The sequence below is a fragment of the Ambystoma mexicanum genome, chromosome 9 (assembly GCF_040938575.1).
Source record: "Ambystoma mexicanum isolate Mex_15411 chromosome 9, UKY_AmexF1_1, whole genome shotgun sequence".
NCBI classification, from domain to species: domain Eukaryota; kingdom Metazoa; phylum Chordata; class Amphibia; order Caudata; family Ambystomatidae; genus Ambystoma; species Ambystoma mexicanum.
Genome location: NC_090931.1, coordinates 858042483 through 858055971, shown reverse-complemented (window position 1 = coordinate 858055971; position 13489 = coordinate 858042483). Strand labels below are relative to the sequence as shown.

Below are 13489 nucleotides of genomic sequence, written 5' to 3'. Positions count from 1 at the left end.
GTCATCCTGCATTAATGTTGTTTCTGACTGAACTGTTGAGGACATATCAGCCAAACTGGACCTACTATAGTTGAGATCTTTGTCTAGTTCGTCGGTCAATTGTGTTGATGCTTCAGTCTGTCATTTCAACATCAGTTACTTGAACGTGAATCGGAGATAACATCAATGTCGGCTGGTTTTTGGGTGGCACTTGTTTGGCGGGTGTTGATTGTGTCAAGTCGTCTGCAACTAATTCAAAAGTATCTTCAATACATTCAGTTTCATCTTCAACTGGTGGAGCAGTCACATTGTAGCAATGGTCCAAAAACACTTTGCTGGCTTCGCCAGTGACATTAAATTCATTTTCAGGCCATTGGGCAAAGGCATCCACCATCGGTCATGATTTGTCATTTAAGCCCCTTTTGGACTTCCTGGTCCATGGTTCACTGCAACATTGGAGCCGCTATCCTCCCAACATGGCTGCTGGCTCAGACATGTAGCGGTTCAGCGTTTACGCAGGAATTCTGGCTTCCTAAAAAAATGCGCACGCCCCCGTGGCGCTGCACGTCTCAACGCTCCCTTTCGAGTTTGCGGCTAGTGTGCTTGCTGTTTCCTTCCTTCTCTGAGAACCAATCATCTGATATTCTTTCCCTTCCTCTTCCTTCCTAAGTGCTAGTGCAGCCTTCGCCTCCGCCCGAGGCCGCTCATTCCATCCTTCCTGGAAACCAACCCGTTTCTTCCATGCTCGCTGCAATCTCCCTGTCCTCTGCGAGCTGTGCTGTTCCCTTCCTGGTTCCGCGCATCATCCCGGACATAGACTACCTGATTCTTACCTTCCTGGAATCCTGAACTCATGTCTCCTTCCGAGACTACCTACGGTCCCCACACTGGATACGGAAGATCACCGCCCTTACCTGTATAAATCTTGGGCGTCCCGGAACGCTGAAAGACCTCCAAAGAAGACAACCAAGGGCAAACTGGTGAGAACAGGGGCGGAGTGTGACAGTTTGAGACGCCTAAGACCTGATACGGAGTTCAATATGGAGGCTGCTGTCCTGGACCTTATGAGAGGAATGCAAGAACTGACCACAGAGGTGCAAAACCTCAAAGCCGAAAATGCTGCGCTAAAACAACTCATGCTCTCCAGAGATTTGGTGCTCCAGGAAAGTGCCCTGGTAGGGGGCATAGTGGACAAATATGACGGTTCCTCTAAAACACTGCGATCCTTCCTTGATTCTTGTTTGGTGCATTTCACATTTAAACCCTATTATTTTTCTACAACCCGGGCCAAGGTGGGATTCATAATATCACATCTCGCCAGTAATGTTTTGGCCTGGGCAACTCCCCTGGTGAATGCGGGAGACCCACTCCTGGACAATTATGATGGATTTGTAGAAGCCTTTAAAAATATGTTTGACTGCCCTGAACAAGTCTACAGTGCTCAGGAAAAGCTCATGGAGTTTCAACAAGGTAACCAAGACATGTTGTCTTATGTAACTCGCTTCAAGCAATTGGCTAAAGAGGCCGATTGGTCCTAAGAGTCGAGTTTTACCTTGTTTCGGAGAGGGCTAAATGACGAAATAAAGGATGAACTAGCCAGAGTAGCCCGTCCAAGTTCTTTCCAGGCTTTAATAGATTTGTCCCTCCAAATCGACTTTCGTATCCAGGAAAGGAAGGCAGAGAAAAGAAAAACAGACTGCTTCTCCAAAAGTTTCCATGGACATGGCTTGCCCAAAGGAAACGACTGCACACCACTCTCCTGATCCAGAACCCATGCAATTGGGCTCCTTGCGGGGTCTGATATCTTCACAGGAAAGGATGCGTAGGATTAATACTGGACTCAGTGTATTGTGCCTCGGACAAACATGTCTTAAGGAACTGTCTTATAGCTCCACCCAGGCGTTCGTGAAATGCCAGCTCCCGATCTTGAGCGGAGCCCAGCTTCGGGAGATACATACTTGCTCCGATTCCGTTCCTTCCTTGAATTCTCCTCGATTGAACACTTTGGTGGTCCTGAAAACATCCTTGACCAACACCAATAAGGAAACTCATTCTATCTTGGCCCTAGGCTTGCGGTGCCATGGGAGTGTTCTTGGACCACGAATGGGCCCTAAAGCACAACATTCCTCGAAAATCCAAAGAAACAATCCAAGCTGTAGAAGGAATTGATGGGAAACCACTGTCTTCAGGACCCATAACCCAGCAAACCTCGGAGTTGATGCTCTCAATAAACAACCATCACAAGATGCTTTGTTTTGATATCAAAGCAGCACACTACCCCATGGTTCTGGGAATGCCTTGGCTACAAAAACATAACCCTTATATCAATTGCACAGGCAGATCTCTATTTCTAGGCTCTGAATTCTGCTTGTCTCATTGTTTATCCCAAAACATGGTGTAAACCTTATCTGTGGAACCCCAGACCCTCAAAGAACCATCCATTCATATTTCAAACATTGCCCAAGTACCCAAGATCTGCCAACAACACTCAGATGTGTTTTCTACATGCATTGTCCAATATTTACCACCTCATCGACCAGAAGATTGTGCAATCGATACAGAACATTCTGCAGTGATACCTTTTGGAAGAATGTTTATCCTTTCCGAACCTGAGAAAAAAGGCTTTATGGGAATACTTGGATACCAATCTTGCCAATGGAACCATTCGACCTTCTAAATCGCCAGCCAGAGCCTCCTTGTTCTTCGTGCCCAAGAAGAACACCAAGGAACTTCAACCCTGCCTGGACTATCGGGCCTTAACCAATGCACCCTTAAAGATCGTTACCACCTGCCGCTTATTTCTGACATACTGGAAGCCGTCCGGGGTGCTGTAATCTTTACTAAACTCCATTTACGGGGCGCCTACCATCTCATCCGAATAAAGGAAGGCGATGAATGGAAGACTGCCTTCAGGACGCCCTTTGGTCACTTTGAATACCTGGTAATGCCATTTGGTCTTGCCAACGCCCCTGCGGTTTTTCGACGCTTCATGGACAGTTTTTTCAGATATGCTGTTTCTCTTTGTCATAGCATACCTGGATGACATACTGATCTATTCCAATGATTCCCAGTTACATCAGGAACACATGACATCAGTCTTACAATGCCTACGAGAGAACAAATTCCTGGTCATACTAGAAAGATGCATATTCCATGCCCAAACTGTTCATTATTTAGGTTTCGTTCTGAGTTCCCAGGGAATAGAAATGGATCCCGCCAAGATTGACTCCATTCTCTCATGGCCAGCCCTTACAACAGTGAAACAGATCCAATCCTTCCTGGGAATTGTCAATTTTTACTAGAAATTAATTCCAACCTTCTCAGATATTGTACACCCGATAGTAGCATTATTAAAGAAAGACATTCCCTTCATTTGGTCAGACGCTCAAGAGACAGACTTCCAGGAGTTAAAACGAAGATTTACTCAAGGTCCCATCCTGGCACAGCCAGATATCAATAAACCCTTCCTGGTAGAAACTGATGTCTCAGAACATGCAATCGGGGCTGTACTAAAACAAGAATCTGAGGATAAGATGGAACATCCCATCGCTTACCTGTCCCGAACACTGACTCCCAGCGAGACCCATTATTCAGTCCTGGAGAAGGAATTGCTTGCCATCCAGGAGGCTTTTACTGAGTGGCGCCATTTACTTCTGGGTGCCAAATTTCCCGTCCAAATGCGAACCAATCACAGAAACCTACAGATCTTGCAATACTTAGAATGCAGGAACAGTCGCCAAGCTCATTGGGCCTTTTTCTTTGCTCAGTTTCAGGTTTGCATACACCGTGTTCCTGGTACTAACAACCTAATCGCTGCTGCACTATCCAGGCGCCCTGATTTCGACCCTGTTGAGGCCTGCGCCTTCCCGAAGATGTTTCCCGACACAGCTTTTGTGCCCAAGCCAACTCCTTATTGGAAGATATCCGTGCGGTAACACCACCTTCTGATCTCTGGAAGGATTACCTCAAAGCAAACCGATGGGCTTTAGTCGCTGAAGACGGCTACCTTTTCAAAGATAAGAGACTGGCGGTACCCACGCAAGAATTGAGAACCAAGGTTCTAAACCTCTGTCATGATACCTTCCATTCCGGGCATCGAGGCGTTACTGCCACTCTTCGCCTCGTTCAGAGACAGTTCTGGTGGCCTAACATGATCCACACTGTAAGGGCATATGTGCAAACCTGCCCTATCTGCAGCCAGAATAAGTGTGATAATAGAAAGCCAGCAGGTCTTCTCCATCAACCTATGTTGCCAGAACATCCTTGGGAAGTAATCGCTACCGACTTCATCGTGGAATTGCCCCCTTCCAAGGGGTTCACTACCATCATGGTTACTATCGATCTATTTCCCCATATGGCTCACTTCACCCCCTTGTACAAATTGCCAACAGCTCAAGAAATGGCAGGGATATTTTTGAATCGCATCTTTAGGCTACATGGTCTTCCTTCCAAGATCATTTCAGACCGTGGTCCTCAATACATTTCCCAATTCTAGAAACACCTATGTCATATGTTAGGTGTTCAACGTGCCTTATCCTCTGGATACCACCCCCAGACTAATGGAATAATAGAGTGAGTGAATCAGACCCTAGAACAATACTTGCAGTGTTTTTCAGCCAAGGTTGGGTTTGATTCCAGTTGCTGAATTTGTCTAACAATTCTGATCACTCTACCATCAAGACTAGCCCCTTCTTCTGCAGTCAAGGTTTCCATCCATCTGTCCTGCCAACAACCTACCTCATTCCACCCCGGTTCCTTCGGTTGATTCCTTGATTGACAGACTGGTCACTATAAATAAGGATGTAAAAGAACATTTAAAAAAGGCCAGGATGGATGTCAAAAAACATGCTGATGCCAAACGGAGACCTGGCCCCATGTATGGAATTGGTGACAAGGTCTGGCTATCTTCCAAACTCTTGCCTCGACATTTACGACTTAATAAACTGGCCCCCAAATTCTATGGACCTTTTTCTATCAAAGAGGTTATCAACACCGTGGCATATCGACTTTAGTTACCGGTCTCCTGGAAGAAGATTCATCCAGTTTTTCATACTTCTTTGCTTCTTTGCTCAAACCCTATATTCAATCCACCAGATCAGCTCATCGCCCTAACACTGTGATTGTCAACAACCAGATTGAATTCGAAGTTTCCAGGATCTGTTACTCTAGATATAGAAGAGGTCGGCTACAGTACTTAGTAGAATGGAAGGGATATACTCCCAGCGAACGAACATGGGAACCTGTCTCCCACATGAATGCCCCTTGTTTAGTGCGGAGATTCCATCTAACTCATCCAGGCAAACGCGGTGGCACAAGGTTCAGGAGAGGGCATGCTGTCATGATTCACTGTTTACACCTCTTTTGGACTTCCTGGTCCGTGGCGCACCGCAACATTGGAGCTGCTATCCTCCCAACATGGCTGCCGGCTCAAACATGTAGTGGTTCAGCGTTTACGCAGGAACTCTGGCTTCCTACAAAACGGGCACACCCCGCGGCGCTGAGCATCTCAAGGCTCCCTTTCGAGTTTGCGGCTAGTGTGCTCACTGTTTCCTTTCTTCTCTGAAAACCAACCATCCGATATTCTTTCCCTTCCTCTTCCTTCCTGAAGTGCTAGGGCGGCCTTCGTCTCCGCCTGAGGCCGCTCATTCCATCCTTCCTGGAAACCAACCCATTTCTTCCGCGCTCGCTGCAATCCCCCTGTCCTCTGCAAGCTGTGCTGTTCCCTTCCTGGTTCCGCGCATCATCCCGGACATAGACTACCTGATTCTTACCTTCCTGGAATCCTGAACTCCTGTCTCCTTCCAAAACTGCCTACGGTCCCCACACTGGATACGGAAGATCACTGCCCTTACCTGTATAAATCCTGGACGTCCCGGAACGCTGAAAGACCTCCAAAGAAGACGACCAAGGACAAACGGGTGAGAACAGGGGCTGAGTGTGACGCCATCGGGGAACTAGAAGACAGGTTGGAAAAAGGATGTTCAATGTAAATCCAACATACAGTATTGGACAATTTACATTAAAAAATCATATTATGAAGGCCTCAGAACAAAAAACTTGCTAAAAATAAACTGTTTATAAATTACCTTATCTTTCTTTGTTTTTGTTGAAATCTTCTTTACTCAAGCGTCACCAACAGCAAGCTGGTGCACCGACTCGGATCCACGTGCCTCCCGTTCTATATCCGGATCTTGTATACATCCCTAGAAAACAGTATCTATTTAAAATAAGTCATTTGTATTACAAATCAAATTAGTCCTTTGCACTCATGGCTTGCACAGATAAACTCTAACATCGTGCACATCATTTTGTCAAATTTATACCTTTTGGATTTCACCTGATTGATGGCTAGCTTAATCAATATAAGTTGACTATGCGAAGAACACTACTTGAAATGTTGCACTCAAGCGATTTGCAAAAACCGCTTGTTTCTAATATTGCCACAGTCTAATAGTATCACATGTAAGACCGACTTTCTTTCATTCGAGGGTACTGTCAGTACGCATACATCTAGATCTGGATCAACTACAAGGGATGCTGTAATTGTAGAGGACGCTCAAGCATCGCCCTGAAACACAGTACTTGCATTAGTATGGATGAAAAAAATTGGAAATTGAACACACACATTGGGACGGAGACATTGGTACATATCAATAGCAAACAACGAATGAAACATTGTGTAAACGAATGACACAATACGTAAATATGATCAGATTATCTTAAATTCCATGCATAAAAAAAGTCTGGAACAGAATAGCTAAGTAAGACTACCTGAAATGCGCTCAAAGTGGTTGATGACTCCAGGCAAGACATGGATGCTGAATCTTGTTCCTTCATTTTCAGTGCATAGTCATGGAGTTGTAAAGGGAAAATATTTGACTTAGAAATGCTAATATTAAAAATTGGCATGTAAGGAGACTGATTATGAGACCATTATGCTTCTTTCAGAGCATAATATAGCAGTTATCTGTGCCCATAAATCAATTTTCTATGAGGGTTCTAAAACCAAGGACTGATGTTTAGCAAAATGGTCTCTATTTAAAAAGCAATACAATCTTATAAATATTATAAGTGACATTTACACCTAAAATACCAATCAATCCATTTAGTTACCTGCTCGCTACCCCAAGGCCTACAGCTAAATCCAGAACCGTGACTCACCTGAGGCGGCATGTGAACGAATAGTCGGAAAAGCATTTGGGAGCAATTTCCGAGTCATTCTGAGTTTATTCTTCTTTGTGTACAAGGATGTGTCGTACATATTCGTGGTAAACTGCAGGCTGCAGATGCGGTATTGATCACCCCTCTTGTCCTCCAAGATTTTTTTGACTCTACTTTCAAGCTCTTCCGGCGCATATCCGCAATATTTGACCCATTCTCTAATTCGATCTACAGTCTTTGGTAATACATGCATTGTAGTGCCTTCAGATTTCTCATGGGTCTTAGAAGGGCAACCAAAAATCGAACATGCAGGTATTGTTGTAAATGCTGCAAAAAAAAGGTCAATATTATACGAAAATTACTTTGCATAAAAACGTGAGAAAGAAGGAATTATACCATATATTCTTCAATGTAAGCTATGTTTTGGCCACCACAGCAAAACCAGTGCAGCGTTTGCGGCTGTATTCTACAATGACTTTCATAAACAGTTCTTTGATGTGACGAAAATTGGATCATTTTACTCGTCCCTTGAATGTGCTATCGTGCATCAAAAGGAAGTATGCTTATAGACCCGGTCCACTAAGGATGCAATTCGATGCCAATTGACACTGATGACAATTGATATATCGATAACATAACAAATTAAACTCAAGTCAATGGCAATGAGATGAATGAACATCACACTGAGTGCGTTAGTTTGAAATAGATAGAAATTTAGAGATGAAGGAGATATGATTGATACATGCCCTTACCTTACCCAACAGTTAGATTCAACAAGCAGTGTAGTTAGTGGCAGGAGACCAGGGAGATGTTCACAGGTAGCACGACGACGAGCAGATTAGCATTGGTCACCGGGGTTCTCCGGTAGCACGTTCACGAGTTGACTTGCAGTGCTCAAAGATGTTCTCATGATAAATATCAAGTGGTTTATAAAGAATTACAAAAATGGGTATGTATGTGAATGAATGACGTGTATATGTTGTGGTATTATGTAGATTGCAGGGGCGCGGCCTGCTTCAAGGGGAGCCTGCCTGGAGACACAGGGTCTGAGGAGGGCATGTGAACAATGACCCATGTGCGTAAGATACCTTTGAAGTGGTGTTTGGCATCTGGGCTGTTCGCGCCCCTGACAGCACCCCTTTTCAGCGCACATCCACTGGTGCGAACAGGATTTGAAAATGAAGGGGGTGGATGTGCCTGAGGCGTGCAGGCAAGACACAGAACACTGCTGAATGGAGACACACTTGATTCACTGAAAAACTGAAACAACCATTGATAAAAGTTCTGTTGTGCTTTATTTTGTTTCTTGTTTCTTATTTTGATGGCACAAAACTACTACACATTGTAAAGTTCCGGTTGCAGCACAGTGAGGGAAAATCCCCTGTACTGACCGCTGTCACTGGGGAAAGTTTCTCTAATGGCACCAACGACACAGGTGGGTATTACTCGTCAAACGCGGTGTCCAAGCCTCCCATGAAGCCACCATGTAAACGAACGATAGGCCACAAGCTTGTGCCACCTGTGAAAGAGAAAGATACAAACTGTTTTTAAATGACCAAGATAAGTGTATTAAACCTTAGTTGTCAATGACAATTCTTGTATCCAGTGGCATTGTTTCCAGTACAAATGCTACCTAGACAGTTGTTCTGAAATACAAAGTGCCAAATTTGCCAATTAGGGCTTTAGATAACTGAATAAACTATTGATTTTCAGCTGCTAATGCAAAGTATGTGCTAAATGCTGAAAGTAATGTGTGGTAGCACCTCCATTACGCATTAGTGAGCTACAAGGAATATGCAGGCCTCGTAGGGGTGGTAGGTCACATTGTGCATAGACAGGCAGGGCGGAGGCCCCAGTTCCATTATTGGAGGGTTTGGAGCATTATAGTACCTATATAGCGCTTAGTCAATCTGAAGCGCTATGGACATTAAGCTATGAGTGCAGGCCTGGTAGAGCTTGCTCACATGGGGCTAATTGATTTCAGCTTCTGTCTTTACAACTGTAGCGCTGCATGGCTTCGTAAACAAATCCTCTTTCCCTGAGAAGGCCTGCTACGGCCTTGCCCACACGCTGATGAGACATTCCTGTGCTTTCGCAGAGGGGCTCCAAGTAAGGAGGGGCAGAGAAGGGAGCACGTTGGAAATTTACCGAGCTGGGTTTTTCCATGGGCAAACCTATATTTTGCACAGGAAAAGTTCTGGCACTGTGCGTCATGTTGATTGACGGCACGAGAGCACAAAAGGTGCACGCACCCAGAACTGGGCAGGAGATCGATCCGCTGACTTGGTGCAAGCAAGAGCGAGTGCCCAGAACAGGCACTGCGGCACCTTGCAGCGCTGTCATCTGAGCGGGGCTGGCAGCAGTTAACTTAAGATGACCAGGGTCTCCAGTGCTGATTAATGATACCATCTCAAGGGGCGTAAGACTGCGTTTCACCAAGTGTTGGTTTCTCAAAGTTTTGTGATTCCTCTGAGTTTTGTACTCTTCTACCACATTGCTGCTAAATTTACTGTTCTGTTATATTATGCTTTTTGTCTAATAAATGCTACATTTCTACTGACGGTGTCATTTCACTAGCATGAGTTCACTGCTTGGCACGATATGACCTGTATTTTGGGCTGAATTGGGTGATTTATGTTAATAAGGGCTGGTCCCTGGGAAGAAACGCCACTTTTCAAGACAGCAGTGTACAATATTGAACGACTATTACTAGAGAATTGCAAGACTAAATTGATATGACAATGATATATTGAAGTTACGACAATATAGGCGACAACCATGAAATAGTACTGGCCTAAGTGACATCACAACCAGAGTATACTTACTTGTTACTTGGATTCCGAGGGCAAACTGTTGTGTGAAGATTGTGCATAAGCACCATCAAAATCCTCAACACGGACTGTGTGAGGCAGGCTGCCCTGAAGTCTGGCAGCTCGGTAACGCATTGCGGCCGAGGCTCGCCTTGCGATATTTAGGACAAGCATCCATATTTTTCTCGGCAGCAGCAGTTCTTCACCTCGGTTAGCATTAGCACGCACCGATTGCAGGTACACCAGGTGGAAACGCCGTCCATGCGACTAGGACCAGGCTCTTCGTCTGTTGAATCGTCCTCCCAACTGTTGTCCGAAGTCCCATCGTTTCTGCATCTTTCTCTTTCCAGTAATTCCGCCTCGGAATACTCGATCTTGTATTGGTAGGGCATTATTGTTGCCATTGTGGGGTAAACAAATGAAAATAATGTATAGCGATGGTACTGGTATCTGTTTGCATGGGCTACAAGCAACGAAGGGAGCTGATCAGATCACAGAAACGAGTCACAGAATACTGGGAGGAATGGAATAGAAAATCTGATGTGTGTTTTGAAACGGTCTGTTTATACTTATTGAGGAAAGAGGCGTCCTGCCATTTCCATGGCGACATGTCATTCGCTGAAGCGCAGAGAATGTTGACACGAGACGTGCTTTGGCATTGTGAAATGGGGGGTACGCGTCTAGTGATGTCAGGCTCAGGGGCGGGGGGATATGATTTAGTGCCGCAAAGGCAGTCCTGCTCGGGCGATGCGATAACGGATAAGATTATCACAAGATGGCCGTGCCATCTAGCTTGATTTCGCTTGTGTACAAAAGAGGAAAACTATGGTAAGGTGCATAGGAAATGTTTGTACGATCGCTCAATGTATGGTTAAAAACACATGCCCGAACCCTCGGGACAATAATATTTCTGACTGCACCATTCCTTTAAGGTGAGAAATCCTATAAATTGGCAAAAAGATGCGTGCAGGTTCTGCTTGCCACCTCCTGCTGATTGGCGCATTAGATTACTATATGTACAGTCTGTCCCTCCTACATGAAGCACTTATGGTCTTGAGAACTCGGTTGCATATTCAATAATTTCCCAAATTAAGATAGAACAGGCTACTGAATGGGATTGCTCTGAAAATCTGGGTTGCTCCTTAAAGTAGAACAGTTTATAAAAGAAAATGGATGTAGTATCATTTGTCTTTTATCTGTAGAACACATATTCATGATTTATAGCTTGCACAACTGCAGTTTTAAGTTAAATACCTTCCTCAGGTAGTTAACTTAAAACTGAAATGGGGAGTCCCTTTTTAGGTTTGAGCAGCCACATTGTGTTTTTAGAGTTGGATGAAGAAAACTAAAATGTTTAAAGAAAGAATGACAATGACAACGTTGTAATTTCAAAAAGTTACTTTCAGCTGCCATTCAGAGCAGTTACATGGTAAAGGGCGAGTGATTTGTAAATCGGCCTATTCTGGGCATACGCTCATTATTATTGACACTTCCCTTCGCAATAATGGGAAAAGATGTGTGCAATTCCCCAATCTGGATGACCTGTTTTGTGTTTACCTTCGGGAAAGATGATGAGTTGGGTTGTGAGAAATGCACCATTTATTTTGTGATTCACGCTCTTTCAGCAACAAAGAAAATCCATGGTTTGCACTTTGTTCATATGATCAGATGAAGCACATTGACGATTTACCTGCCATGAGAGGCTGGATGATGAAGTCCCGTTTGTTTTGTTGTAGGTTGGTTCCGTTTGAAAGTGTGATGTGGGAAGACATTTTGTAGCTTTGTTGTTGATGTGATTGTCCCATGTTGTATAATTTGGTTTTCTTTTGATCAATATTTGCTTCACATTGTGTGATTGTCTAAAGCAGGGTAGATTCTTTTAAGGCTTCTTTCTGTCTTCCTAATGTTTGGGTTACAGATTCCCAGGGCTGGGGTTCAGACTGCTGTAAAAGGGCATGAGGATGGGTTGATGGGTTTGATATTAGACTGGTGGATGGGTGGGTGAGAGGTGGAATGAGTGAGTAGGTATTTATGCAATTTATATTAATTTCTTTCGGAAAAATCAAGGTCTTTAAGACCGTGCTGAACATTAGGTGATTATGCAAATTGCCGATTTCAGGTGAGAGGGATTTCCATATCGCTGCAGTTTCGGCTGTCAAAGATCAAACTTGATGCTCATATATTTTTCTGAAAGGTGGAATCGGGACTTGTACCTCGCCCATTGCTCCAAATCAAATTCTTAAGTGCTAGTATTTTTCTCCCTATTTTTTAAGATGTGAGTGAAATGATTTTTTTGGGCAGGCCAAATATGAAAAAGAAAAGTCTCCTTGTCTTAAGAATACTCCCATCCCCTGCATACCTGTACACTGAACAGTCAATGATGAATATATTTCTCTGTTTGATCTAATCACTAGATATCCACTTTAGTTTTTGCAATACATGTTTGTATCGCATAAATTCAAACAAACTGAATATGCAAAGTCCCAAATAAATTCAAAAAAATAGTTTTTTTATTATACACGCGATCATGAATAAACAAACAAAAGATCCTTCAAAAATGTGCTCAAGGCGTTTCGGGATAAAATCCCCTCTTCAGGAGTATATTCTTTTCGATCTGTAAAAATTTGGGATACAAACACAGTGCATGAGATATTCTTACTTAAACCGATATCGCTGATAATTAACCATCATATCAAGCAATTAGAAACACCTTGTCAGAGATAATTTGATTCTAGCAGAAAAATACATGGATAAAAATACAAAAGGAGGTCTTGTTCTGTTAGGCAAAAGATAAACTTGTTTCAACAATGTGTATGTATAAAGAAACTTACCATAACAAGTTTTAAATAGAGTACCTCAGAAAAGACGCGATAGGTCCAAGAGTGGATATCTCTTTTACTCTAAAAATGAATTACAAGATTTGTATCTGTAAAGTAAGAAAAAAGACACATACTCAATGTTTGTCCCGTGTAACTATTGGAGTCGCTACCACAAAAACAGACTTACCTTTCAATGTCTAGATGGTAAGTGTTTTGGAAAGTGGTCATACCCCCAACGTTTTATCATTCCGGTAAAAGGGCGATCATTTATGCATTAAACGTCATTACATACCAGATTACCTACATCGACGTAATCAATGAAAGAAATTCTAAACAAGGTAGATGATGTCTGTAAGCTTCATTACAAGACAACTGTATTCAAAGAAGGGGTTTTGGTTGTATCCTAGGTATTATAAAAGAAGCATAAGGACATGAAATCAAGTTTATACCTCAAACTTAGTCTATTTGAGGGGCGAAAAATTCTTGTAACGTAATTGGTTAGTTCGGACATAAGTAAACTCATTGATTTCTTATAAAGTTACATGAAGTAACATAACATAAAATAGGAATATTATGTATGTGAAAATCATAGAAAGTAGATCATCTTTATGCAAGGGTTTCCAACAGAAAAGATATCGGCATAAAACATCTTGTGAAGATAGGCAACATTTATGTCATTAAAAAAATGTCAAAGGTTGAACTTAACATTAAAGATCCAGC

At 43.2% G+C, this 13489-nt stretch overlaps 1 protein-coding gene across 1 annotated transcript in view; it reads left to right on the top strand.

Moving 5' to 3' along the window:
* BARD1 (BRCA1 associated RING domain 1) overlaps positions 1 to 13489 on the top strand; it is a 1013377-nt gene that overhangs the window by 600351 nt on the left and 399537 nt on the right. The window lies entirely within an intron of this gene.